Below are 5,000 nucleotides of genomic sequence, written 5' to 3'. Positions count from 1 at the left end.
TTTTGACTTAATTTTACCTTCTATTTACTTTTTTTTAACCTTATTTCACCTTCAATTTTCCTTCCAGTTACCTTGTTTTACCTTATTTTTACATTGTTTTATCCACTTTTACATTCTATTCAACTTTTTATACCTTCTTTCTATCTTTGTTTTTCCGTAAAAGTCACAGTAGTACCGTTCTATTTACAGTAACAAACTGTAAAAAAAAAAAAAAGCCTATAAATCTTACAGTCAAAAACTGTCTGCTCAGCAGCCAGAATTTTACCGTAAGAGTCACAGTAGCACTGTTCTATTTACAGTAACACAAATATTCTTACCTTCTACATGTTATCGTCATCTACTTTCTATTTTCCTTCTTTTTAATTTGTTTTCCTTTTATTGACCTTCTATTGACCTTGTTTTACCTTCTATTTACGTAGTTTTTACCCTATTCTTGCATTGTTTTACCTTCTTTTTAACTTCTTTTGACCTGATTTGACCTTCTATTTACTTTTTTTTAACCTTGTTTTACCTTCAATTTTCCTTCCAGTTACCTTGTTTTACCTTATTTTTACATTGTTTTATCCACTTTTACCTTCTATTGAACTTTTTATACCTTCCTTCTATCTTTGTTTTTCCGTAAAAGTCACAGTAGTACCGTTCTATTTACAGTAACCCACATATTCTTACCTTCTACATGTTATCGTCATCTACTTTCTATTTTCCTCCTTTTTAATTTGTTTTCCTTTTATTGACCTTCTATTGACCTTGTTTTACTTTCTATTTATGTAGTTTTTACCCTATCCTAGCATTGTTTTACCTTCTTTTTGACTTCTTTTGACATGATTTTACCCTATATTGACTTTTTTTTACCTTGTTTTACCTCCCTTTCACCATCTCTTTACCTTGTTTATACCCTATTCTTGCATTGTTTTACCTTCTTTTTAACTTATTTTGACCTGATTTGACCTTCTATTTACTTTTTTTTTACCTTGTTTTACCTTCCTTTCACCTTCTAGTTACCATTTTTTACCTTATTTCACCTTCAATTTTCCTTCCAGTTACCTTGTTTTACCTTATTTTTACATTGTTTTATCCACTTTTACCTTCTATTGAACTTTTTATACCTTCCTTCTATCTTTGTCTTTCCGTAAAAGTCACAGTAGTACCGTTCTATTTACAGTAACACACATATTCTCTCCTTCTACATGTTATCGTCATCTACTTTCTATTTTCCTTCTTTTTAATTTGTTTTACTTTTTATTGACCTTCTATTGACCTTGTTTTACTTTCTATTTATGTCGTTTTTACCCTATTCTTGCATTGTTTTACCTTTTTAACTTCTTTTGACATGATTTTACCCTATATTGACTTTTTTTTTTTACCTTGTTTTACCTTCCTTTCACCATCTCTTTACCTTGTTTATACCCTATTCTTGCATTGTTGTACCTTCTTTTTAACTTATTTTGACTTGATTTGACCTTCTATTTACTTTTTTTTACCTTGTTTTACCTTCCTTTCACATTCTAGTTACCTTTTTTTACCTTATTTCACCTTCAATTTTCCTTCCAGTTACCTTGTTTTACCTTATTTTTACATTGTTTTGTCCACTTTTATCTTCTATTGAACTTTTTTTTTTTACCTTCCTTCTATCAACCTTTGTTTTTTCCGTAAATGTCACAGTAGTACTGTTCTATTTACAGTAACACACTGTAAAAATTAAAAAAAAAGCCTGGAAATCTTACAGTCAATAACTGTCTGCTCAGCAGCCAGAATTTTACCCTAAAAGTCACAGTAGTACCGTTCTATTTACAGTAACACACTTTTTCTTACCTTCTACACGTTGTCATCTACTTTCTATTTTCCATCTTTTTTATTTGTTTTCCTTTTATTGACCTTCTATTGACCTTGTTTTACCTTCTATTTACGTAGATTTTACCCTATTCTTGCATTGTTTTACCTTCTTTTTAACTTATTTTGACCTGATTTGACCTTATATTTACTTTTTTTTACCTTGTTTTACCTTCCTTTCACCTTCTAGTTACCATTTTTACCTTATTTCACCTTCAATTTTCCTTCCAGTTACCTTGTTTTACCTTATTTTTACATTGTTTTATCCACTTTTACCTTCTATTGAACTTTTTATACCTTCCTTCTATCTTTGTATTTACTGTAAAAGTCACAGTAGTACCGTTCTATTTACAGTAACACACATATTCTTACCTTCTACATGATATCGTCATCTACTTTCTATTTTCCTTCTTTTTAATTTGTTTTACTTTTCATTGACCTTCTATTGACCTTGTTTTACTTTCTATTTATGTAGTTTTTACCCTATTCTTGCATTGTTTTACCTTCTTTTTAACTTCTTTTGACATGATTTTACCCTATATTGACTTTTTTTTTTACCTTGTTTTACCTTCCTTTCACCATCTCTTTACCTTGTTTATACCCTATTCTTGCATTGTTGTACCTTCTTTTTAACTTATTTTGACTTGATTTGACCTTCTATTTACTTTTTTTTTAACCTTGTTTTACCTTCCTTTCACCTTCTAGTTACCATTTTTACCTTATTTCACCTTCAATTTTCCTTCCAGTTACCTTGTTTTACCTCATTTTTACATTGTTTTATCCACTTTTACCTTCTATTGAACTTTTTTTTTACCTTCCTTCTATCAACCTTTGTTTTTTCCGTAAAAGTCACAATAGTACCGTTCTATTTACAGTAAAACACTGTAAAAATAATAAAAAAAAGATCTTAGAGTAAAAAAACGGTCTGCTCAGCAGCCAGAATTTTATCGTAAAAATAACAGTAATACCGTTTTTCCATTTAAAGTAATACACTGTAAAAACAACGGTCGTAGATTTTACAGTAAAAAAGGGTAACACTTTAAAATCAGCATGGTTTAAAGTAGCGGCTTATAGTCCGGAATTTACAATCCTACCTGGAAAGCTGTCCAGGGTTCTGAACTGTACTATGTTACTAAAAATGAAAATTAGCTCGTGTAGTCATCTGATATCTTTTTCTTTTGCTTATGTCGTGTCCCACAGGTGCGATATCCCTCCTTCCCAGCAGTTGTCTCCAGTATCCCCCCCCCCCCATACCCTCCACATGCTTGATGATCTTGCACTCTTCCGCCATGATGTTTACTCTGGGGCGAGCCAAGGCGGAGAGGAGAGACGGGGGCGGAGGTGCATTTGTCCCAAGGTGAGAGAGAGGCGCTCCTCGCCGTTAGATAAACACGGGCAGTGCGACGCCATTGGTGTGTCCACATGATGGAGGGCTACTGTTACCCGTCGCCCCTGCACTCTGCCGAGGCCGAGCATGAGGTCGCCACGGGCTCGCCCACTCGCGCCCGGCTGAGGCACGGGCGCGTCTGCTCACTCTCTAGCTGGACTTGTCACCCGCAAAGCCAATGAGGGGGAACGTCGGCGACTCCACTATGCTAACCGACGACGTGCGTTCCTGCACGCGGTTCAATCGATAGCATTTTGACAAGACTTGTTGGAACATGCCTCTTTATTTGACGCCATTCCTTCCCGTCGGTCGCGGCGCATTCATCAAGCTGTCACCCGATGGAGATTGTTCTTTAGTCGCGCGCTTGATAGAGGGCGACCATTATGATGCATGTCGATTGTTTCGCACAGCTATCGATGTGGCGCCCGGTTGGCTCCTGCCTTAAAGTGCAGCGGCGCTCTTTTGAACACGTGACTTCCTGTTAGATTGTTTTGATGCCGTGACATCATATCGGTCTACTTATAAGTAGAGATGTCCGATAATATCGGCCTGCCGATATTATCGGCCAATATATGCGTTAAAATGTAATATCGGAAATTATCGGTATCGTTTTTTTTATTATCGGTATCGTTTTTTTTATTTTTATTAAATCAACATAAAAAACACAAGATACACTTACAATTAGTGCACCAACCCAAAAAACCTCCCTCCCCCATTCACACTCATTCACACAAAAGGGTTGTTTCTTTCTGTTATCAATATTCTGCTTCCTACATTATATATCAATATATATCAATACAGTCTGCAAGGGATACAGTCCGTAAGCACACATGATTGTGCGTGCTGCTGCTCCACTAATAGTACTAACCTTTAACAGTTAATTTTACTCATTTTCATTAATTACTAGTTTCTATGTAATGGTTTTTATATTGTTTTACTTTCTTTTTTATTCAAGAAAATGTTTTTAATTGAGTTATCTTATTTTATTTATTTTTTTTAAAAGTACCTTATCTTCACCATACATGGTTGTCCAAATTAAGCATAATAATGTGTTAATTCCACGACTACATATATCGGTTGATATCGGTATCGGTTGATATCGGTATCGGTAATTAAAGAGTTGGACAATATCGGAATATCGGATATCGGCAAAAAGCCATTATCGGACATCCCTAGTATTCAGTCATAAACATTCATTCACTTTCTTCTTTCCTTCATGGATCTAAACTTTACCGCGGTCGGTATTTTTTTTTCTATATTTTTATTGTAATATTTTCAGAATGTGTTTGTTCTATTTTTGGCCAAAGTAAGACAAAAAAAAACAATCTGAAGTTGTCTTTGTTTTTTGTTTTAATGCCATGATTGTAATAGTACGGCCAGCGTGTGCACAGATTTTCTCCACCATATATATAAATATATATTAAAAAAAATATAAAATATAATATACACTACCGTTCAAAAGTTTGGGGTCACATTGAAATGTCCTTATTTTTTAAGGAAAAGCACTGTACTTTTCAATGAAGATAACTTTAAACTAGTCTTAACTTTAAAGAAATACACTCTATACCAGAGGTCACCAACCTTTTTGAAACCAAGAGCTACTTCTTGGGTAGTGATTAATGCGAAGGGCTACCAGTTTGATACACACTTAAATAAATTGCCAGAAATAGCCACTTTGCTCAATTTACCTTTAACTCTATGTTATTATTAATAACTAATGATATTTACACTTAATTGAACGGTTTAAAAGAGGAGAAAACACGAAAAAAATGACAATTAAATT

The 5,000-nt window shown here is 33.9% G+C and overlaps 1 long non-coding RNA gene across 1 annotated transcript in view; it reads left to right on the top strand.

Moving 5' to 3' along the window:
• The window catches only part of LOC133654933 (uncharacterized), a 60,011-nt gene that overhangs the window by 7,285 nt on the left and 47,726 nt on the right, over positions 1-5,000 (top strand). The window contains exon 3 of the long non-coding RNA XR_009826908.1: positions 3,031-3,187. This is a non-coding gene — a long non-coding RNA (uncharacterized LOC133654933). The remainder of the gene's footprint in view (positions 1-3,030; positions 3,188-5,000) is intronic.

This window comes from Entelurus aequoreus, linkage group LG08 (genome assembly GCF_033978785.1).
Source record: "Entelurus aequoreus isolate RoL-2023_Sb linkage group LG08, RoL_Eaeq_v1.1, whole genome shotgun sequence".
NCBI classification, from domain to species: Eukaryota; Metazoa; Chordata; class Actinopteri; order Syngnathiformes; family Syngnathidae; genus Entelurus; species Entelurus aequoreus.
Note: the sequence above shows the minus strand (reverse complement) of the source record. Positions and strands in the feature narration are given on the sequence as shown.